The sequence below is a fragment of the Rhipicephalus sanguineus genome, chromosome 2 (genome assembly GCF_013339695.2).
Source record: "Rhipicephalus sanguineus isolate Rsan-2018 chromosome 2, BIME_Rsan_1.4, whole genome shotgun sequence".
In the NCBI taxonomy this organism is placed as follows: Eukaryota; Metazoa; Arthropoda; class Arachnida; order Ixodida; family Ixodidae; genus Rhipicephalus; species Rhipicephalus sanguineus.
In genome coordinates, this window is record NC_051177.1 from 764,818 (window position 1) to 789,647 (window position 24,830).

A 24,830-nucleotide genomic window follows, 5' to 3' on the forward strand; every position below is an offset into this window, starting at 1 on the left:
GTTTTCGTTTTCCTGAGTGCCCGCATGGCGGCGCTACCATCGTCAGCAATGGGAGCCTTCGCGCCTTCGCCCCGCTGTAGGGCTGCTGCTGTGTTTCGTCGTCGCTGCAGGTTTTCGGCCGAGCATTGCTTCGTCAATACGTTTCATTTTTCAGTTCCTGTAGTTGTGAATAATGTAGATTGGTAGCAAGGCTTGTTCACGGGCTGCTTTTCATGTGAAGAACTCCGTGCAGACAGCATTTTAGATGTGCTGACCATTGTGAAAGCAAGGCTTTGGCAAGCTAGAGGTTGGGTGCCGAAGCCATGCCTCAGTGCTCTCTCAAAAAATAATCCAATTCTATGTTGTTACGCGACTTCATTTTTACATTAAGGGGCTAAACACAGACAGAGCAGGCAAACGCCAAAAAGCAAAGCACTTCAAGATAAGCCGTTGCACTTAAATTTTTTTTCCTTCCCAGACAACGCAAAGGCATCCTAGGGACATCCAAATGACATCCCTTTTGGGAGTTCGGGACATCCAAAAGACGTCCCACACAAGGTGGAAAAACATCCCAAGTGATACAAAAAAAGACCTTTTTGGGATGTCCCAAAACTGCATGCGTGTGGGATGTTATTGGGACATGTGGCCACTTTTTACTGCAGGATTATTTCAAAAGGGTGGGACATCTGCTCCCATAACATGTCAACTTGCTTCATCGCGCTCGACCACCCCCTACCTGAGAGAGCCAGTTGCCTCTCCAGGAAAGCATATTCCTCGTCCAACCAACCCACTTTTTTTTCACATAGATAACTAGATAACTTAAAACCAAGTCATGTGTTCAGAAACCAAGCAACATGCATGGAACATCAAGTGACCAGCAAAAATGATTTATTGCCTCACTATTATATGGCACTACAATCATGCCGAGAAGGACAGAGAACTTGATATTGATGAGCGTGTAGTCTAAGGTGCACACTTTCGAGTGGAGGGCCTTCCATGGCGTCCAGCAAAAGGGCTTGCAGAGGCAGCTGAGGACAACAAAAACAAAGCCTGCATGTATGTATACGTACTGCACACAACATGCATGAAAATGGTGAACAACAGGAACATAGCATGACTATATTGTCTTATGTCTCCTGAGACAGGGTTAAACCTCATTCCAGATGCACAAGCGCCTGCTTTTACTTATTGCTTTGTCAACACTAGAATCATGAGAACTCTGTATTTATGAGCATGACATCTGGAGTGCACGTTTTCAAATGCAGAGCATTCCAGCTGGCGTCCAACAGCAGGGCTCGCAGAGGCAGCTGAGAACAAAAACAAAGCCTTAATGTACATGTCCATACTGCACACACAAATGCACAAAGATGGTGCACAACGGGGATATAGCATGCCTATTTTGTCCTGTGTGTGTGTTAAGAGGTTAAAGGGACCGACAACCAACTTTTATGGTACCTATTTTCTTTAACGCGACAGAAAGCTTACCAGTCAGAGTCTATAATCAAGGAATGGTGATGTGGAAAATGCCGTGAAACATTTGTAATTCGAATTTTTCTATCTGCGACGGATATGAAGTCGTATACACACGTGACAAGACATGATGCAAACAGTGAGCGTGATGACAGCGGTTCGTGTTCGAGCGCGGTGGTTTACTGCGTGTGTGTGTACTCGCGCGCATGCGCTGCGGCTCGACATGGTCCACTGGCTACCGCGAAGGCAGCGCCGTTACTTGTCACCATGCAACTCCTTTTACCTCATAAGCAGCACAGAATAGAGTGGGGATGGATAGTAATATACATACCAATATTTTTAGGACCAATAATGGCACACATGACGGTATCAGACTACGTGACTTTGTACAGCAAAGTGATCAACTCCGCAATTTAGCTTCAAGGCTCTTGCGATAGGTTGCACAATATGCCTTTTTTTTGTTACTTTTAAACACAATTTAGAGATATAAATCCTACTCACAGCGCGAAAAGGATGCTGGAATATGTCAGTATATAGCGCGGTCTTTTCATTTCTGACAGGATCTAATCACAAGTTCTGGCCAGTTGTCGGTCCCTTCTCCTTTAAGCCTGGTTCATACTGAAGTGCTTGTAAACAACAATGCACAATTTTACTTATTGCTTTACCAACGAAATTCATGCCAGGAATGACAAAGGAATTGGTATTTACGAGCATGACGTCCAAGGTGCACGCGTTTAGACACAGAGCCTCCCAGCTGTTGTCCAGGAGCGGGGTTCGCAGAGGCAGCTGAGGAAAACAAAAACAAATCCTTCATGCATATGCATATCCACTGCAAGCACAAATATGCATGAAAGTGGCGCACAAAACAAACATAGCACAACTGTGTTGTTGCATGTCTGCTAGTTTAAGAGGAGTAAAACCTGCTTCATAATTACTTGCTCATAAGCAGAAATTTCTCCTTTTAGCTTACTCTAATTATGTCGGTTACGACTTTCGCATTTACAAGCATGAAGTCTAAGCTGCACGTTTTCCGTCTCGTAACCTGCATGCCTATGTCCAGGAAGCTGAGCACATTCTATGTCATTACCGGTAGGCAAAGGTGCAGACATTTGGGGTAAAGGTGCACACCAGGGGCACCACTACTAGAAGCAGCTGAAAAAAAAGAAAAAAGATCATGTAATATGTGTACACAGCTAGCACATGCAAAAAGAATATCATTGAGCAACAGTGCATATCACAAATGTGCTACATTTGTTTGGAAGTAAAACCTACTTGACAAAGAGAGTGGGCTGGTTGGTCATTTCGGTTGTGTGAAACTACTTGACTGCTGGTAAAGGATGAAAACAACATGCACTGAAAAAAGGCGGAGGTATCGGGAAGCCAGACAAGGTGCCAGTTGCTAATATGCACCAAGCGACTGAGCAACAGGTTCTGCTGCTTCATAGAGATGTAGCAGAAACACCAACATATATTTTTCAGTTTCTTGTTTCAGTAAGACAAAAATCATGATCATAATCACAAACGATACGGTATATACCAGTACAAAACTGGGCTGTGCCCTTTTCTTCTGATAACCGGCTAACTGATGGCCAGCAGCAGGACTCACACGTGCAATTGAATAAAAGAATAGCAAGAATATGCGCTGTTTTGAACATAAGTTCTGGTTTTTCTTACAAATGGTGTCATAATGAGAGCAAAAAATTTGGTACTGGGCATAAACTGAGGGCAAGCCAGTCTTGTGTGCAGCAATGCTTAATTCATGTCCACAGCCCACTACAAATGGTTAAACTTGACACATGCATTTGACCATTCCAATTTTTTTTACGTTTATGTCAGTTGCCGTGGAAAACATGTACAACAAACCTTTGAAGTTTTTTTCTTTGTCGTCCAGGACTTCTGATCGTTCTCCACGGCACTACGCACGCGCCGGCTTGCAGTTATTCGAGGCAGATCAGCCATGTGTTCCACGATCGCGGTGTCAATCTACACACGTGGCCGACAACAACAACATATCAGCATTGTGAGCTTAACAGTTTCTGCGGAAGATAAACCAAATCGCGTCACAAATAAAACTTACTCCCACGTGCCATTCTTGCTGCGAGGGTCCAGTTCAGCGTACGCCAACCTGCGCGCGGTGGGGAGCCAAAGAAGAAAGTGCTAAGAACGTGCTGATTGCAGTAATCCAGGCATGTCAAGTACTTACCGAAGAGGTGGGAAAACGTTGAAATCGGCAAGATCTTGCAACCAGGCAAACACCTACGGCATGCGCGCTTGTGATTTTTCGACGAAACGTCACGGATCAAACACCTAAAAACGAGGCCAACGAAGAGTCTGATCTATCCGAACTCCAAACACGCCGGGCATGGAGGAAGGAATACTAAGGAGAGGCCCTGACGTCACATTCGTGAAGCCTCCACATCGCAAACACCCGCATCGCCTCCTAGCGAAGGCGCAGCGAAACATTTCGCGACTTCCGCCGCGACGTTCGCAAGCGCATGCGCGCATCGCGAAACTTTGCAGTCTTTTTTTTTAGTTTGTTTTTCGCCGTGCAAGCGGTGTAGTCGATTCACGCGTGCTGCTCTTTCTGTGTGTTCGTTAGGAAAGCTACGCAATGCCCAGCTGTTGCGTATACCCGGTGCAAATCGCGTGCACTGCGGGCAGTACCGGTTGTCACTTTTCATGTGTACGTATACGTTCGCTTCAGTACTGATCACTAAGGCATGGTATTTGCATGCGGAGCTCTCGGATGTGCGCTCTGTTGCTTCTTACTCGTTGTGTCAACTCGGAACACACGTGAAATTTTGTTTTTGGCGTCTGACGCGCCGTACATACCATGCGCTGAAGGCATCGTACGTTTTAGAGGCTGTGTCGTTCAAGCGAAATGGCAATAAACTTTTGTTGTTGTTATCGGACTGTGCGGTGACTGTACGGAGTGCGGTGTGCGCTCGTTGCGTGCGCACTGGAATTACAAACTTTACGTGCACGATCGCGTATACAATACAGCGGTGTCTTCTTTTCGACGTGACGTTACGTCAACTATGGGTTGGCGTTGCGCCGAATAGCTACTGCGCTCACTCCATATACACGACCAAATAACCGCTAATCGGGCAATAGATCTGGAAATCGGGCTACGAGAAAGGAAAAGAAAGGCCTAACGCCCAGCAGAACGCGTAAGTCACTGCGAGGTGAGTTCGAATACGATGAGGCAAAGGCTGAATGTTTTTGATTACGGCACGTACCAGTACTTTCTGTACTGTTGCACAAAAGCGCTCCGCGAAGAATTTCAGCACGCAGCGCTCGGGCCTGCCACGCACGAACAGCCTGGTAAACGTCTGCTTGCAACATTTTACTGCGTGCGAACCGCACAATACGCGCTAAGTTTACGCCGGGACTACAAATCCGAGCAGAAGCGAACCACCGCGGAGAGCACGCCGCGGGGCGTCTGCTGTTTTGTTTGCCCCATACCGGTTTGTTTGCCCCATAAATCTGACGTCACTTCCGCCACACTTTTCGCAATGCATTGGGATACGATAGGGCCTCTCCATAGAGTTTCCTACAATAATACCTAGAGGGAAATCTGGCGCCACCGTCTATGCGAATTTGTTAAGAAGCGCTGTTGGCGCGATGGGAATGACGGGATATGTGTCTGCGAGGCTTGTGTTGGCTGGTGTTGAGCGAGGCTTGGATCGAAACGTGGATACGCCTTCAAAAACCCATTTTTTATAAATATGTTGTTAGCGCGAAAGACTTGTACAGTTTGTTATATAGTCTGATTTAAAAAATCACGCTTACGGAAAACTTTAAATGAAAGCATAACGTAACTTTTAAGTAAACATGAACCTAGCGGCACAGTGCTAGAGCGCAGCCGTTGGTTTCTGTTCCAGATTCAGCAGTACGTTGATAATGGTTTTTGACATTTAAGATTGAGGCTCATTACTGCTATTATTTTGTTATTTTATTACACAATGTTCAAAATTAAGCGCTCTGGCAGGTACAACATGACGCAGTTTGCGCGAGAAGAAACTTGTGCAACTGTCGTCTGCTCAATCGTGCGCCCGCGCAAAGTGCCGGTACTTGAACTACCGTCACGATGCCTTGGCGTTGTGCTTACCTGTATTGCTCACAAGAGTACGAACCCGGGAGAACAGACTTGTCGCACCACAGGTAAGCGATGAAAAAATGCTTATTCGCTTCTGTTGGCCGAGGTATGAGGTATGAGAAACAAAACGGAGCCAAGCATCCAAACACGAAATTAGAGTGGAAGCGTTATTCGTCTGCCGTTCGCGCGTTACTTTACGGCTGTTCTAGTTGTTTCATTCCTTCTACAGCGGTGAATACTGTGATGTTACAGAGAAGGAAATTAGGCAATAAAAAGTTTCTACACATTGTGAAGCGCTTCTTGACAATTAAATGCTCGGCAGGAATTCAGATGAAGCCAATACTATTAGCAGACCTCGAGTCACCCGCTGAAGCTGTAAAAAGAAAAAAATTACGAGGAGAAAGCATGTTCATATTGTACCAAATTTATTTTTATTTTGACTTCAGTTGCATTGTTTTTTTTTGTTTTTTTTATAACTCACGCAGGTTCCCACTGGAAAACCCACCTCTCCTGCAGAAATGGCTTGATGCCATGCGACAGCCAGGCTTTAAGCCCGCAAGCCATCACATGCTGTGTTCCGCACACTTCAGGCCAGAGGACTTTAGAAGCGGTCTGCAGAAACGTCTGCTACAGGAGGGTGCTGTGCCTTCACAGTTTGAACATCCGAAGTCCAGTGAAAGCACACATGTATGTTTGCTTATGTAATAATTTTATGAAAACCTGGTGGCATAAGTTGTAGAGCAACAAAAGCGATACAACTTTAATGATATAAAGTTGCATCATAGTGCAAAAATCTTAAGGCATTACTACACAAAACAACTCAACTGGAATGCACTAGCAGGTTGATTGCACAGACGAAAATATGCAAAAAATTGTGCACATCAGCAATCGTCGTTACTTTCCTTAAGGAGGTGGTATGGTCTTGTCTTTTTTGTGGGTTTATAGTACAAAACCCAAATAGGAAGGGCACAATGTAAATGTTCGTTTCAAGAAGCGGGGAAATGGTACACATTCTGAAAGACAGTACTTAAAGCAAGGATGCTACAGACATTCAAGGCAGGCATAATTCAGAAAAGATGGTTTTGTAACTGTAAAAAAGTGCTCACATGTACTAGAAAAGCAGGCTGTAAGCTTTCTGCTGCTTTAAGCATCAGCCATATGAAAGACGTTTCGTGCCTCAAGACAGCCTAATGTTTTTCTAATAGGCTTTCAGGAATACTACACTTTCCTGCATTTCAGTTGTAGCAATGTTTTCCAAGTGATGAATACAAAAGGCAAATAAAAAGAATCAGCGTGCGTGTTCCAGACTCTGTACAAAAATCGGTCACCTATGCTAAAAGAGGTTCAGCTAGCTTGCACACACGTTCTTGCTTCAAGCATACAGCTTCTGAACCAGAAAAGGGAGCATCTTTACACCATTCGAAGAAACCATTTATGGAAGCCAGTGTTCACTTTGTGTTTTTCCCACATTTTTGAACAGTTTCATGGTACCTTAAACTTATAATGTGTTACAATTCAAGTTCTACCTTTGTGACCAGTGTGCACTGAGGTGGTCAAATGTGGAACGTAAGAAGCCACAGCAGTAATGTGTCCTTCCAAGAATGTTTTTGTGCACAGAACTACAACGGTGACCTTAGGCACTTCTAATGACAGCGTGAAAGCAGAAATTAAACTTGAACATTAGGGCCAGGCATTCATAAGTGGGTATGCAAACATAACGCCCAATGACTTAATTTAGTCAAAGGTTAGTGTACGAAGCACAGAGAGACAATTACAAATCACCACGATAGTAAAATTGCTTCAGTGATCACACCGAAACATTTCCGCAAAGGAACACTTTATAGATCATGTCGGCTGCACATTTCTTTGTACAAAGAGGTGTTTTTCTGATGTCTTCCAGGATGTGCCACAAGCCAGCAGCTCTAGAGACCTTGCCAGGCATGACTCGCCGACAATAATCGACCTTTCGCAACAGCCATCGACGAGTGCTGAACAAACAGCAAGCCTCTCTGACCATGATTACAGCTCCAGGGAGTGCCCAGAAGAAAAGGTGAAGAGGCTGGGTGAAATGCTCACATCAGCAAGAAAAAAGATTAAGGTACTAGAGGTAAAGGCAGCAAGAGCGAAAGGGAGGAATGAGGATCTACAAAATATCATTAGTGAAATGAGAAGAAGGCACATGTTGTCAGATGAAGCACAGAAAAAATTGGAAGAGTTTGGAAACCTGCCATTAGAAATAATGAAAAACTGGAGCAAAAATGCAGCAGAGCAACCTCGTGGCAGAAGATACAGTGAAGAGATGAAAAAGTTTGCGATGACTGTGCATTACTACTCGCCACGTGCCTACGAATACCTGAAAACACTGTTTCCAATGCCAAGTGTGCAAGTAATTAGGCAATGGCTCAAAGTCGTCAAAGGTTGGCCAGGGTTCACTGCCGAAGTTCTGGATGACCTGAAAGTGAAGCACAAAAATGATGCCCCGAGAGAGCGCCTCTGCTCTATTGTGCTCGATGGAATGAGCATAAAAAAAGGTTGCGAGCTAGACACACCCAGTGGCCGCCTCATTGGCTTTGTCGACCTGGGTAACAGCCAGGGCCCCATCGATGCGGACAATGTGCCACTGGCGACTGATGCACTCGTCTTTATGGTAGTTGGCGTAGCAGCACCCTGGAAAATGCCATTTGGCTATTTTCTTTCAGCGGGACTATCTGGAGAGGTGCTCAAGAACCTAGTCGTTGAGGCCATTTGCTGCATCACTGAATGCGGCTTGGAAGTGGTCGCTGTTGTGTGCGACTGCCTTGCTGCCAATGTTACGATGGCAAAACTGCTCGGCTGCCATGTTCATGAGCACACGTTTGCGAACTTGAAGACGTTCTTCCCTCATCCAAGCAAGGAAGACGAAGTCATCTTCTTCCTGTTCGATGCCTGCCATGCCCTGAAGCTACTTCGGAACCTTCTTGGTGACAAGGGAGTTCTGCTGAGCAAAACTTACGGGGTAAGAAATGTTCTATTTTTCAAGATCATTGTGGCTTTCAAACGAATACATTATTTTAAAAGAATACATTACATTTTGTGAGCACCTGCACTGCAATAATGAATCAACATTGCAGATTTCCATGTCTGTAGACTTTGGTGCTTTAGAAGGGCCTCATGTTCTTCGCAATGCATTGCACAATACAATCTTCTATGCGATTTATCTTAAGTGTGCCAAAAGCATATTGTAAAGTAGTCGTACAGTGCAGACCACTTATAACGTAACCGCATATAGTGCAGGACCGGTTATAATGCGGTCTTTTGCGACTCCCGTTTACCCTCCCATAGAACCGCATGTATACGCATACCGCTTATTGTGCAGTCCCCCAAGATGAAATACCGTTTATAATGCGGTTGCGGGAAAATATTTCTGACAAACGCGGTAGCGAGTGCGGTTCTCAAAGGAGGTACGCCGCTGGGGAGGGAGCGACGAGGTCGTTACGAAGGGCGAGGGCACGCACTGTGAACGAACGAGGGGCGGATGGGAGGAAAAAGACCGCGGCAGCGCTGTGCGGGCTCGCCGAGTGGAGAAGGATTGTGGTTGCCTAGGCGACAGAGTAGCCTTTGCACCGGCGGCGGCAAGGCGCAAGGCTCCGCGGCCGCTTGCCGGCAGCGCGTTCCGCGTGGAACGTACGATCAGTACGATCGCGTCCTCATCAAGTGCGCTTTAAAGTAAGTTTCCTGTCGGGAAAAGCGTCGTCGTTATCACACTTGCTACAGATATCGCGTTTGCTACCTCGTCTGCAAATTGAAAAGTTTTGCGGCTTCATGACGCGAGCTTTAGCCTTTTCTGCCAGTGCGCGGACTTAAAACGAGCTTGGCGGGCTTTTGTCGCTGTTGATTTCCCGGCCGCGAACACAAACTTCGTATCACGCGCGCTGTTCTTGGGTTAGTGCTTGAGTGCTATCTTTTCGACGTCCGATCTTCATGTTGTCTTGGACAAACTTGCCGCGACAACACGCTGAACCGCAGGCTAGGCCTAATCAGCGTTGGTTGCTTTTCGGTAGCGGTCGCGGGCGATAAAAGTTGCGGTTTGGTGCGGAATCAACGAAACTTTTTGCGATGGCTGCACTTGAAGGGAAGGGAATCATATCGTTAATGAAAACGAGGGCATGGTCGGCACATGCAACTCTCGAATGGTGGTTCCGGATTCGATTGCAATGTCTTGGACATCGCGTGCGCGCCCGTGAAATCGAACGGTCGGTACCGCTCAGCACGTGAAATTTCGGTCGCGATTCGACATGGTTTCTGTGTAATGCGCATACCTCGAGGTGGCCTGAAACGTAGTCGGCAAATTTCCGCGATGGCACTTTGTTTTGTTTGCTTTTTCCCCCGTGTTCATTTCGTTGGCAATGCGGGTCTTTGGCGGTTAATTTTTGAACATTCCGAGATTTAAGTGGTTGTAAGCGCCCCGAATCGCATGTGTTGATTATCGGACACGCGAGGCTACATGCTCAACATGTTTTGCGCAAGTGCAGCCTTTGAAGAAGGTTGTTTTGGTTATAGTGCGGTACCGCTTATAGTGCGGATATTCGCGACTCCGGCGACTTACGTTATAAGCGGTCTATACTTACTTCTTCAACTTATCTACAGCCATTTTCTCTATTTGCCAGTAATACTCACTTACCCTGTGAACCACCTTTCAATGACATTTGTATTGTAGAATACTTTTTTGTGTGGCATAAATATTTTTCAACCAACTTAATCTCTAGGTAGCATCCCTGCTTTCCTGGAAACAGATATCTGAGGGGGACTGAACAAAGCATTTTTTGCTATATAGTTAAGGACAGGGAAATGCAGGGCTCTATAGCAGTGTGTATATGTCCTTTAATTCCCAATATGCTTGCACTGACATTTCTGGTACTGCACCCTTTTCAGAAATTTGGCAGCATGGGTGCTAAGCTTTTGTAATCCTCTTTATTGCCCATTCAGGAAGTAGGTGGGTTATATCATTACATCATACATTAAATTTTGTGGTATCAACCCCATTTTTATTAAATGATGTATCATTTGTTTGTTGGCAGGTCTTGTTATCACAAGCGAAATGCAAGTTTGGGCTTCATTCATGACTGGAATTTTTATGTGAACTGAAAAAGTGATCTGGACAAGTTACGTGATGTGCAGCTACTGTTCACTTAAAATAAAAATTCTAATTAATGATTTTTTTTTTGCACCAAACAGTACCACTTAAACACTGAATGCTGAAATACTGATGATGCTGTGAAAGCACTGTACCTGCATGCGTAATTTAAATTGTTCAGCAACCCAAGGATGCAATCAATAGTGAGGATTAATGCGTTTTGTAGAAATGGAGGAGTTTGCCCAAGTAATGAATTATGATGAGCAGTATGGCTGTGGAGGCTGTGAAGCTTCAGGGCTGCTGGCTGATGTCGTGGCCCCTGATTTTCACATTGAAATCACATTTAAGTGTGGAACATTAACTGTACATGAACACTTTAAAGAAATTGAGCTGCTGCACTAGTTCATTTTGTCATTTGCTCTTGATATTGCCCATGTCATCAGCCAAATTAATTTAAAAATGTGTGCACTGCAATGGGTTACAAAAAGAGCAATATGTTTTCTGCCGGTGCACAGCACAATGGTGGGAGAAACTGTGGATTATGTACCCTTCAATTAATGTAGGCGCCGGCTGTCAGCACTACTGGCAACCTGAATGTAATAATGATAAACATTTCAGCAATCACATAAGATCCAATTCAAAGAGGCACATGCATTTGTATTATTACATGATAACACCACAAAATGAAAAATATAAATGTTATAACTACACATAGAAAGGCACTACAGTTGCAGAAAGGTTAGCATACACCCAATTAACCCTTAGCACAATTTGTTTTCACAGACAGTGCTCTGGAAGCACATAAAGGCACTACAAGAACTGCAGGAGAGAGAAGGTCTGCGTGCAGCCAACAAGCTTACAAAGGCCCACATCGCCTACTACCAGCAGGTGAGGTGACCTGACATAATGCATGTACTGTAATCAAGTACATAGCCACGTTTTTCAAAGAGGGTCCAACTTTAACAGTGATGGCAACTCCACAAATGATGGTTACGATCATTAATACTACAGTAAAAGCTTGCTTATTCGGATTTTACGAGACTGGAAGAAATGTCCAAATTATTTGAATGTCGAATTTTAGAAAGTATCAAGCCAACAGTAAATGAATGCCAGTAACATCAACATACTTTCATAATTTTCTTGATGAATATGCACACCCTGTACTTATTTTGCAAAAAAACAGGGTAAAAGACGCAATACTTATCATCCCATGGCTTCGTTCACTATGTGACCACGGGCCAAGACTCCCGAGTTTAATGAGCCCAAAACATGCTCTGCATCCCTCCCTTATTACCGCTAGAGCCTATTACCGCTGCCACCAACACCACCATGCAGATTCGGCAGTAAGTTCTTTCACAGGTAAAATGGCCAGCAACTTATCGTTCGTCCATCGTGATGTAGCAAGTGTGTTTTATGCCAGCATGCAGACCGCGGCTGAAAGCTCATCATCTTCAACAGCTTCCGACATGTTTTGTGACATTGTGCGTGCATTGCATCAAGTCAAAACGAAGCTGCTGAGTGTTGAATCCACATGTGCACAACATCGTGGCACTAACTGATGAAGATAGCAACGCGAAGTGCACTGCCTCATTTGGGTCGTCCCCAACCGCCACTTTTGCTGAGTTGCGTCGCACGTTAGCAGTGCTTCACGCTCAGCGCACTATGAGGATTGTCCAAATTAACGAAGCCGTGGTCAAATGTGACTGAAGTAACTTGAGTATACATCATTAAACAATGTATATGCTGGCCAGAAGCAGAGAACACGTTCGAGTTATCCGAGTTTTCGAATTTCCGTGGGTCGAATTAATGAGCTTCTTCTACTGTATAATGAATATTCCAGGTGTTGCAATGCGATTTTTTTAACAAAGAAGCCACGTCATTCAAGCATGCTGTTTTACTGCTCTGCTGGCGCCATTGCAACATTTTTTCAGACATATGGATGGAGGCAGCAGTGATGAGATCCCTTTTGTGTTTACTACGTAAAAGAGGGACAACAGATGATATACACAGGTTGGCTATATGCACTTTAATAGTGCAAGAACAGTATTAATGTGACTCTCCTCAAAAACAATCACACTTCTTTTCTATGTCTAGAACAAAGCAACAGTAACATGAGGCAAAGAAATTATCCCCCCTGCATGTGTTCATGCATAATTCTACGATTGTGCTCTGCTTGCCCTGATCAGATCATGAAGGTGAAGCTGGCGGCCCAGACATTCAGCAGCTCCGTGAGCAAGGCACTGGAGTTTGCTTCCTTGCTGAAGCTGCCAGGTTTCCATGGTTGCAAGGGTACAGCCAAGTTTGTGGCCATGGTAGACCGGTAAGGAAGCTTCAACTGTATTCCTACACTTAGTTGTCCAACATTTCAACCACACGTTCCTATTTTTCAGGATGATATTGATCAATAATTGCTAATGTTAGTTGCTAATAACTCCAAAAAAAAAACGAATTAATTTACTTTCTATTTCTATTACATAACAAGTTTGGGGAAACACTTGGCAGAAGTCAAACAAAGGCAAATATCAGCTTAAGAGAAAGGCATAGAACAGATCGATATTTATGTCAGCAGGTTGTTGTGAAGCAAGCACACAATTAAGATCCACCTGCATACCTTCCTTTCTGTATTACACAAGAAAGTTTGCATTCAACATAGATAACTGCTATTATGCATTGTACAGCCGAGGGATGGAGGAAACGTATTGATGTAATCAGGGTTCTGCCCAGAGGACCGGAGCCAGCCAGAGACCTGGGGAGATGTCGTGGAGAGGAGCCCCGAGCTGTTAACAGTCGTTTATTACATTATTTACAGGTAGCGTGTTGCTACATGATGGGGTTAGCATCATGGAAGCTCTCGAGCTTCTGGGAGCTTCTCGGAGCTTGTGAGAGCTTGAGAGAACTTGTGAGAGCTTGTCGGGAGCGCATCGGCGCTCGCCTTTTATGTCCAGGCCTTCCCAGGGTTCCCTGTAGGAAAAAACAATGGAGGCCAGGACAGTCCAATGAAAATTTCCATCTTCACCTCCGCCCCCAAAAGAGAAAGGTGAAACGCCGCCTCCTTCCCAACACACGAAAGGAGAAAGAGGCACGCCCAGTTCGTCCCATGGCGAGGGAAAAACACTGCCCACCGCGCACTACACAGCACAGCACGAAGACGTTGAGTCTTACGTGGAAGTCAATTTCGTAGTCTGTTGCAATGATGGGTATGCGGCGCCAGGCAGGCCACGAATTGTGGAAACAGCGGCAACAAGGCGCCACGAGGAACGTGGGAAATGCATCCGCAGACGGTTCCCAGACGCTGGGCCCTTTGTCCGGGGCACCTTGACGACAAAGCAAGCCGCCTCGATGGCCAACAACTCTTCCTAAACTGTCAGTCGGTCAGGCGTGCCCAAAGGGTTTTACGAGGGGCGCAGACAACCTGAGAATTTTAGACGAACGACTTTCGTGTTGTCGCTGCTCTTGGTGCATCTCTGGAACCGCTGACCCGGAAGAAATCAGGGTAGTCTTAGCCGCAACGTCTCATGCGTCAAAGCGGCGCCAAGCCAGGCAGGCCGATCATAACAGTATGTGAACATGTTAGAATTAGATGCATCTGCTCTGCCAAATTGTTCCATAAGAGAAAATCCCCTGTTACGAAGTGCTTTTGCAGAGAAACGTTCAATTCTCCAATAATGTCGGCAAGGAATAGTCAAGATTGAAAATATGTACAGCGTTTACCTTACTCACTGAAGGTAACGAGAGTTTTTTTCCACAATTTTGCTACCTAAGTCGATCCTCGTGTTACAATCGAATACCGTAATTCTATTTTTTCTTCCTGGACGCAATGAGAAGTCGCCACCCGCATTACAATAGTGGTCGCGTTACCACTCAGTAAATGTAGTATTTTTTTTAATTGTTTATAAGGAAATGAGTAGGCAACATGTACTCAACAATAAGACGCAGATTTATTGGAATTTGAAACATTGTAGTACAGAGAAGTTAAGAGAGAAAGTGAATGTTGACTACTTCGAAAGGGCACACAGGTCTACATAGAATGGCAGGCCTTTCCTCTGTCTCAATCAGTTCTCTTTGTGTGTAATAAATACACCCAGCAAATATTTTTATACAAGGAGCATTACTAGAAGCTGTTGTGGAGCAGTGTAAATAAAGCAGGTGCACAATGCATCTAAATACAATACTTTGTTATCAATTGCATCAAAGGTAACAGCAGCAATAAAAAGTTCCACATGATCCTGATGAATGTTGATGAACACCACATGTGGTCACCATGTTTTCTCAGCAGCATAAATGTGAAGCATATATTAGGCAACAATACAAGTTTAATGGGTCATAACTGTTAGATGCACAGGTTTAATAAATATATTTCTGCTGTGAAATAGCAATAAAAAAATTTCGCAAGATATTACACTATGCACCGCTGGTAGACAGGTTAATAAAAGTTTGAACACTAATTTCTACAAATCTTTGGAAAAGGAACACGAAAGAAAAACACACTTTACAACATGGATGAACCGTTCATTCACAGGAATGAAATGACGCTATTCAGGGTCATTACATCCCATACAGGCAAGCATAAGTGGACTCTGTCGGGTGCAGCATACGAGTGTATACAAGCGGCATGATGCCACAAAATCGTATCTGTGTTACATTAAGTGATGTTGGAAAAAAGAAAGCAATGTGTGTCAGGTGTGCAACAGTCATTCAGATGCAAGCACACAGATTAGTAGTAGCATTGTCTAGGTTACATGGATAAAATATTCACATAATAACTGAGCCCTGCAACCACATTTGTATTCAACACTGAGAATAATGCTTCACCTCAATGGATATTGGAAACCTACCAGCAGTGAAAGTAACGTTACAAGTAAATAATGTTGAATACATTGAGCAAGAGCATGAGAAGAAACTCAAGAAAAAAGAAAAAACATTTCCTCCTTCTCACGTTCGTGTGCTATCCTTCTTGCTGCATTTCAGTACAACATAATAACAAGCATCATTCACTACAATTGTGAACATCTCAAGTAGTACTTTGATAACTTTCCTTAGGCTGATTGTGGGCATTGGACCGTCTTATCAAGTGCGGGTTTTCAAACCTTTTTTGAAAAAATTTGAGGAAAAGTGAAGTGAAGCTGAAAGTTCAAAGAATGCTGAACTTTACAAGAACAGTTTCAAATATTGTAAATGCACAGACTGCAGGATCTTTCAATCTTTTTTGAAAGTTTGCATGCACATCTAAAAATGTCCTTATGAATTTATGTGGTGGTGCGTAATCTGATTTAATAACTATTATTTCCTTTGCAGTGCATTTGACCTGCTGAACTCCAGCAATCCTGTTGCTGCTGGTTTCAAGGCTCCTCTGCGGCCATCAACATTCACTCACCAAAGAGAGGTCATGGAGGCTGCTGGCCAAGAACTGATGGAGCTGCGGTTGGCAAATGAACGGCTCGTTGCCCAGGACGGCAGGAGAATGTCTGTCATCGCGATGGCATTTACCCTCAAGAGTGTCTCCCTGCTGGCAGAAAAACTCTTTGATGCCAACCTCTGCAGGTGAGAAAACATATATGTAAGTTGTCGTGAATTACCATGTTGGCAGTACATGGACATGGCAAAAAAAAAAAAAAATGCGTAGTGAAGTAATATTGACACACACTACCTTACACTTGTGAACAAATCCTGTAATTCCTTGTATTAACTTTGTAGAGCAAAGCGTTACTTAGCCTTTTTAGTTCTCCCAGTTGTGCTCTCAGTTATGTTGTGATGCATGAAACTGAAATGTGTTATCAGAGGACCAGTGAGAGCCAAAGTTCTTTTTTTGTAGCTGTACTGTCCTTTAAAGAGTAGGTCTCTGTCACGTAAGCAGGAAATTAAACTGCCAATGCTGTGGTGTGGCGTATAACTTAACGGTGGCAATGTTAATTATGAGCTACTTTGGCACCCCTTGAAGGCATCCACCCAAAGCATTAATGTCCCTACATGGCAGTTGCAACGGACCTCACATAGCATGTGTGGTCTAACTTCTGTGATATATGTACTTTTTACATAAGGACAATGTCACTTTCCTCTTTAGCCAATGAGGAAGTCATTATTCTTGCATGTGGAGCAGAAATTCAAACAAGCTACAAAGGACATGCACCTCTCGAAATTTCAGTCCACGACAGGACACACAGCATATAACTACATGGAACACATCAAAACAGCTGCCTGTCCAGCCTCGACATGACAGTGGGGTGCACATTATCTCAAGAAAAACACTTAGGACACTTAAAGTAACATTGGCATGAGTAGCAAGGTCGACACGCATGTTCTCTGCCTCACAACAAAGCAAGCAAAGAGAGAAGAGGCCTTGCAACAGAAACATAGGTGGGGACCACAGTGTGGTCACCACCTATGTTTCTGTTGGTTGTCTGGTGGCACGGGATCAGTATGCTGGCTGTCTGTCACCTGTGTTGTGGCCACGATTGCAATGCAGGAATAAAGAGCCTTATGTGTAGTGACGCTGGCGCATGCAGGTTTGCTTCTGGTTGGTATGCAGTGTTTGGACTATCGCAACCTTTGACAAAATCCAAACCAGTTATAGATGTTCCAATGTCTTTCAGTACTCGTGCTTATCATAACTTGCTGTATCACTTGTTCACTTCTTTCACTATGTTGACCCTTTTTGGGACCCTCCTGCTTGGTCTTCAGACTGCAGCATGCACTAAATTAAAAAAAAAATAAATGCACATCACATTGGCGTAGACGTTTTCTTCCTCTCTCTTCTGAAGTGTGGTTTCAGTAAGAAAAAGGGCACGCAGCACTCTGGCTGTTTCAAATTTCAAGAATTTTATGCCATGCAGGCATTTCATAATTTACTTACATAACTGCTACCCTGTGTTGGAAGCCCCAGGCTTATTTGTTTGCAATACTCAATCCTGGTGAGAAGCCTTGCATGATGACTTGTGATGCAAGTGTACAAACCTTTGAGCCGAGAAATGCGTTACTTGCTGCTGGTTCTGCATCTCCAACCTGTGGTAGAAGTTGACCATGCTCCATGTCTTAGTGGATTGTCAAGAAGGGGCTGTGAGGGAAAAAACAAAGTTCCTTTCAACATGCCAGCCAAGCACTCAAAGTTATCAGGCATTCCTTCTTGACACAGTACAGTTCAACACCAAAGCAGTTTTACAATTGTGATGTCTGTACATTTCATGTTCTTGAGTCCAAAAGGCTTGTGCTGTGCCGCGGACCCTCACCAGAGGCGACTGCTCCAAACACGGCATTTAATAGTGCATGAGCCTCGACACTCTTTCACAGACGAGGGCCAAGGTGAGAAAGTAATGTAGTGCAACATTTCAATTTCGTCATTCCCTTTCAACAGATCTTTCACATTCTTAGCGCACATCACAAGTTATCCTTTTACTCTTCATCTTATGTGCTCACACACCTACTTAGTTTACATATCTTTAGAGCCATGTTAAATCTATCCGTCACAATTAGGTGTTCCTCTGGAAGCTCATGAGCACTTCCTCAGCGTTATTTCACTATATGTGTCCTTTGCAGCACAAGTGAAGATCAGACGTGTTGGTGCAACCACTTTAATCCACTGCAGTGGGCATGAAAATTATCTTGCAATAACCTGCATTTAATTACAGTTCAAGTTCAGCATTTTCAACTCGTGCTCACGGTAATGTTACGTATGATTTCTGAAGGAATACTTAAAGAATGGAAGAATAAAGACCCTGCTGACTGCAAGAAAACCAACGCAATAAGTCAATATCACTGTTGAAACATTATGTGTATACATTAAACAAAAAGAACAGCCCACATGCAAAAGCAAGAGGCATGACAGGAAGGCAGTACCCAGTGCAGTATCTAAATGGCAGGTTGAAAGTGACTGCTTGTGTCGTGTTGTTTTCTGTCTCTGTCGTCAGTGTGTGCACTCTGCTAACAATGAATCCATGCCAACTCGCCCAGTTTTCTGTTTTGTTATGGGAAAATGTTTTCACACAGGGAGCCTGCAATTAGCACACACATTTATTTTTACTCCAATCTCTGCTTTGTGGCCACTATTCAGAATTACTGCTGCCCATGCATAAGATGTCATGGCAGCTGAATTTAAACATCTGGACACCCATGACCACTGTCATGGCACTGCCAGAAAAAAAAAAATGAAAGTAAAGGCACCTGGTGACAGGCGTAGTGATATGAGTGGGTAGGACAAGCACAAGTGATGGGGGGGTCCCGCGTGCGTGCGTGTGTGTGTATGAGGTGCGTGTGTGTGTATGCTACTTTGCCTCTTGTTTACAGGTACATCTGCACGCGACACCTCAACCAAGACCCGCTGGAGATGTACTTTAGTTGCATTCGGCAGCGAGGCGGCTGGAACAACAACCCTTCGGCTGCACAATTCCGGCACGCCTACAGGCAGACCATCGTTCATGCTGCTGTCCTGGCTTCAAAGAACGCCAATGCGACAGCAGAGACCGAAGGGATATGCCTTTCCCGAAGCCAGGTGCACCCCAGCAGCACCTTCAGTCACAGCAGTGAAGAGCAGCCAGCTGCACTGGAGGATCCCCTGCTTGAACATGACTACTTCGCTTTGAGCGAATATGCCAGTCAGGTAGTTAGTTACATCGGAGGATTCGTAGTCAGGTCAGTCAGCAAACATCTTCACTGTGAAGACTGTGCAGCAATGCTGACCAGTGACACTGTCACTAGCTTGCTGACGTTTATCAGGAATAATGGTGGCCTTGTAGAACCGTCACGTTTTGTGCACGCAGCTATGCATGCAGCTGAGGCAGTGATTCGCAAAGGCAGCCAAACAGGGGAGAGTGTTCACATGACAACACTTAGGGCCTTCCAAGAATTTGCAAGGCAACATCAGGCCATTCTCAATGATTGTCGTCACTACATTGAGGACCCACAGCATGTGATAAGCCTCACTAAAGTTTTGCAGAAGAAGTATATAACACTCCGCCTGAAGGAAATTGGCCGCCGCCGCACAGCACAGGAGCGTGGTGCATACCTGAGGCACATGTTGACTAAACGCGTGTTATTTGTGCACCAGTGAACCTTTAAGCAACTGCACAAGGCTGCACATGCAGAGTCAGGGAGAGTCCCTGCTTGTTTGTAACCATTCACTGTTTTGACAATGTGGCTCATGCAAAGTCAGCGAGAGCCACTACTTTTGTGTAGTTATGTTGTAGTGTTTACTGTTTCGACAATGTGGCTCATGCAAAGTCAGCGAGAGCCACTACTTTTGTGTAATTATGTTGTACTGTTTACTGTTTTGACAATGTGGCTCATGCAAAGTCAGCGAGAGCCACTACTTTTGTGTAATTATGTTGTAGTGTTTACTGTTTCGACAATGTGGCTCATGCAAAGTCAGCGAGAGCCACTGCTTTTGTGTAATTATGTTGGACTGTTTACTGTTTTGACAATGTGGCTCATGCAAAGTCAGCGAGAGCCACTACTTTTGTGTAATTATGTTGTACTGTTTACTGTTTTGACAATGTGGCTCATGCAAAGTCAGCGAGAGCCACTGCTTTTGTGTAATTATGTTGTACTGTTTACTGTTTTGACAATGTGGCTCATGCAAAGTCAGCGAGAGCCACTGCTTTTGTGTAATTATGTTGGACTGTTTACTGTTTTGACAATGTGGCTCATGCAAAGTCAGCGAGAGCCACTGCTTTTGTGTAATTATGTTGGACTGTTTACTGTTTGACAATGTGGCTCATGCAAAGTCAGCGAGAGCCACTGCTTTTGTGTAATTATGTTGGACTGTTTACTGTTTTGACAATGTGGCTCATGCAAAGTCAGCGAGATCACTACTTGTGTGTAGTTATGTTGTACTGTTTACTGTTTGCTCATGCAAAGTCAGCAAGAGCCACTACTTTTGTGTAATTATGTTGGACTGTTTACTGTTTTGACAATGTGGCTCATGCAAAGTCAGCGAGAGCCACTACTTTTGTGTAATCATGTTGGACTGTTTACTGTTTTGACAATGTGGCTCATGCAAAGTCAGCGAGAGCCACTACTTTTGTGTAATTATGTTGTAGTGTTTACTGTTTCGACAATGCGGCTCATGCAAAGTCAGCGAGAGCCACTACTTTTGTGTAATCATGTTGGACTGTTTACTGTTTTGACAATGTGGCTCATGCAAAGTCAGCGAGAGCCACTGCTTTTGTGTAATTATGTTGGACTGTTTACTGTTTTGACAATGTGGCTCATGCAAAGTCAGCGAGAGCCACTACTTTTGTGTAATTATGTTGTACTGTTTACTGTTTTGACAATGTGGCTCATGCAAAGTCAGCGAGAGCCACTGCTTTTGTGTAATTATGTTGTAGTGTTTACTGTTTTGACAATGTGGCTCATGCAAAGTCAGCGAGAGCCACTGCTTTTGTGTAATTATGTTGGACTGTTTACTGTTTTGACAATGTGGCTCATGCAAAGTCAGCGAGATCACTACTTGTGTGTAGTTATGTTGTACTGTTTACTGTTTGCTCATGCAAAGTCAGCAAGAGCCACTACTTTTGTGTAATTATGTTGGACTGTTTACTGTTTTGACAATGTGGCTCATGCAAAGTCAGCGAGAGCCACTACTTTTGTGTAATCATGTTGGACTGTTTACTGTTTTGACAATGTGGCTCATGCAAAGTCAGCGAGAGCCACTACTTTTGTGTAATTATGTTGTACTGTTTACTGTTTTGACAATGTGGCTCATGCAAAGTCAGCGAGAGCCACTGCTTTTGTGTAATTATGTTGGACTGTTTACTGTTTTGACAATGTGGCTCATGCAAAGTCAGCGAGAGCCACTGCTTTTGTGTAATTATGTTGGACTGTTTACTGTTTTGACAATGTGGCTCATGCAAAGTCAGCGAGATCACTACTTGTGTGTAGTTATGTTGTACTGTTTACTGTTTGCTCATGCAAAGTCAGCAAGAGCCACTACTTTTGTGTAATTATGTTGGACTGTTTACTGTTTTGACAATGTGGCTCATGCAAAGTCAGCGAGAGCCACTACTTTTGTGTAATCATGTTGGACTGTTTACTGTTTTGACAATGTGGCTCATGCAAAGTCAGCGAGAGCCACTACTTTTGTGTAATTATGTTGTAGTGTTTACTGTTTCGACAATGTGGCTCATGCAAAGTCAGCGAGAGCCACTACTTTTGTGTAATCATGTTGGACTGTTTACTGTTTTGACAATGTGGCTCATGCAAAGTCAGCGAGAGCCACTGCTTTTGTGTAATTATGTTGGACTGTTTACTGTTTTGACAATGTGGCTCATGCAAAGTCAGCGAGAGCCACTACTTTTGTGTAATTATGTTGTACTGTTTACTGTTTTGACAATGTGGCTCATGCAAAGTCAGCGAGAGCCACTGCTTTTGTGTAATTATGTTGTAGTGTTTACTGTTTCGACAATGTGGCTCATGCAAAGTCAGCGAGAGCCACTGCTTTTGTGTAATTATGTTGGACTGTTTACTGTTTTGACAATGTGGCTCATGCAAAGTCAGCGAGAGCCACTGCTTTTGTGTAATTATGTTGGACTGTTTACTGTTTTGACAATGTGGCTCATGCAAAGTCAGCGAGAGCCACTACTTGTGTGTAGTTATGTTGTACTGTTTACTGTTTGCTCATGCAAAGTCAGCGAGAGCCACTACTTTTGTGTAATTATGTTGTACTGTTTACTGTTTTGACAATGTGGCTCATGCAAAGCCAGTTACATAATTACCACCTTTCTTTCAATTACGATATCCAGGTCATCTGACCAGGCAATTCATGCAAATATTAGTGCAACCTGTAATTTATTGTGGTTGCTGCGAATGAATCTCAGCGCTACTATAATGATACAATTGGCAAACTTGGTGCTGCATGTGGGCACACAAAAATTGTGGGGGGAGGGGCTTAGCTTAGCCCCACCACTCTCACCTCCTCGTGGTTCCCCCTGGGAAACGCTGGGATAAGGGCAGATGCCTTTACCCAGTAGGCCAAAGAGAGTGGAAAGCAATGCATTCTTCAGTAGACATTACCCCACAGTAAAAGAAGTCGCACTGTTGGCATGCTACATAAAATTTCACTATGCAAGAAATGCCATTTTTGAAACTCAAGGCTCACAATTGAACTAACGATGTTTTTCAACAAGCACCCTCATTGGGTCCAGTGGCATTCTTCGTTGAACGATTTCTCGTCACTTCACGCCTGCCCTGCAATTGAACTTCTGCCCTGTTCGAACGCATCCCACAATAACAGCACCAAAGCACGGCAGTACAGAGATGGTAAGTCACGTTCATTACACTTGTAAATATGAAACAACATTTTCAATAGAATTATTACACATAACACCTCATGCAGTGACACGCAACTCACACAGTCCCAAAGGTCAAACACCTTTTTCTTCCTCTGCCTTTATCTATGAATAATCTGAGGTATTTTCAAGCAACCATCATGCAGGCTCGCCTACGCCGAGGGTTGCAATGTGAGCTTGTTGGCAAATCACTTTAACAGCTTTGTAGCACTAAATGACTCACGGACACAGCTGCCTGAAGAGTCTCTAACTCTCCACATTCCTGCGTGTGGTTGCCAAGCTTTGTTTCACAACACAGTCATTGATCGTTACTATAAAGATGAGATCACTCGTCTAAGTGTTAAGCTGAACTTATTGATGCATTCGGTGATCTGTGTATTAGCAAGCCATCGAAAGCATTGCCGCCTAAGGAGTTGGGTTTCTTGCATAAGCATTGACATCAGTATAACCTTTGTCCAGATTTCCTTCAGGTAGAGCGACTTTTTTCGTGCATGTCTCTCAGTGATCCCCAAGTTCAACTGTCTGCCTGGCGATTCTGGTTTATAAGTGGTCTGGTTTGACGGCACCTCGGCCAAGGGATCTGCCATTTGGAGTCGCATAAAACGTTACAGAAGCTGTAACGTCAGAAAACGTAACGTTGGCAGTGAGGTATGTTGTTTCTAGTAGCGCTGTGTTGTGTCCTTATGTGCGTTCCCACGTCCGTGTATCGTTTTGCGCTACATCAAAGCTGTTCACCCGAAGGATCCGTTGATGGGCGAGTTGGTACATGTCTTGAAATATACTTAGTATGTGCAGCGCAATGGTACGAAGACAAGAGAAGACAGTCAATGTCGTTTGTGTGTCTTCTCTTGTCTTCGTACCATTGCGCTGCACATAGTATATTTCAAGACTGTTCAACCGCACCACTCACGGAGACAAACATTATCCTCATCACGCTTTCACGCGACTATAGCGTGCACAGTGTAATAGCATTGAAGAAACTGGGCAAAAGCAAGCACAGACAAAGAGAATTTGACAGCAGCGTCCAGCGATAACTACAAGTGCAACGTGCGGTACACAAAGGTAAAACAAGCCATCAAGCAAGTACTTGCCAATACGACCCACTTTAAGTTGCCAGGCATTCTCGATACCGTTAACTCACAATCGTTTTGTCAAGTAAGAACGGTGCCTCACCTTTTCTACGTTGAAACTTTCGCCGCTCGAATCCTCTGCCTTTTCTCACGAGCTAGCGCTGCTTTCCTTGTCTTGGCACCTACCACGCAACAAAACAACGCCGTTGAACAGAACGATGAACGCTGTTAGGTAAAAAGCGGCAGCAGTTCACAAATTAAACTCCTAAACCGGACCACATAACAAGCGCACTGCGCAAGCGACACCAGATCGACTGTGCAGAGCACAATAAGACGCATCGACTTTGCCAGATGAGGCACGCCGCATCTTTTTGCTAACCCCTGCAACCAGCTGGATCACCTTGGGGCATTTAACTGGTTAGACCCCATTACCAATCAGCTGGCACGTGGACACTAGTGATTCAGTACTGTTCGTAGCTCACGATCACGTCAACGAGGAATGTACGCACAACGTGACTGCGAGTTCTTCGACGCAAACAACAAAAAAGGAAAAAGAGTGCAAGGCATCTGACACACATAACGTAGAACTACTACTTTCACATCCACTTGCCGTCACTACCAATGATGCGACCAGTACGTATGACACACACGAACACACCACACCCACAAACATGTTACAACGCAATAACGCTACAACCATTGCAACCACATGTATTCGGCCACTGAATAAATAACTCCGAATAAATAAAGAGCGACCAAAACGAAACTGAACGAACAAATCCGATCAGCAGGGTAATTTTCAAGTCACTCAAAGCCAATCCGAA

The 24,830-nt window shown here is 44.2% G+C and overlaps 2 long non-coding RNA genes across 4 annotated transcripts; both read right to left on the reverse strand.

The window, feature by feature from the left end:
• Nucleotides 1-857: 857 nt before the first annotated feature.
• Nucleotides 858-3,805, reverse strand: LOC125757475 (uncharacterized). Of its 2 annotated transcripts, XR_007415249.1 has the most exons (4): nucleotides 3,527-3,643; nucleotides 2,537-3,432; nucleotides 2,158-2,235; nucleotides 858-1,007 (listed from the first exon to the last, which is right to left on the reverse strand). It is a non-coding gene; the product is annotated as an uncharacterized LOC125757475 (long non-coding RNA). The 2 variants fall into 2 exon arrangements; XR_007415250.1 differs by lacking the exons at nucleotides 858-1,007; nucleotides 2,158-2,235 and adding an exon at nucleotides 3,653-3,805 and having other exon boundaries at nucleotides 2,247-3,432; nucleotides 3,527-3,574.
• A 12,229-nt stretch (nucleotides 3,806-16,034) lies between these two features.
• On the reverse strand, nucleotides 16,035-24,762 carry LOC119382335 (uncharacterized). Of its 2 annotated transcripts, XR_005181496.2 has the most exons (4): nucleotides 24,704-24,762; nucleotides 24,110-24,188; nucleotides 17,613-17,712; nucleotides 16,035-16,196 (listed from the first exon to the last, which is right to left on the reverse strand). It is a non-coding gene; the product is annotated as an uncharacterized LOC119382335 (long non-coding RNA). The 2 variants fall into 2 exon arrangements; XR_005181492.2 differs by having other exon boundaries at nucleotides 24,110-24,755.
• Nucleotides 24,763-24,830: the final 68 nt, after the last annotated feature.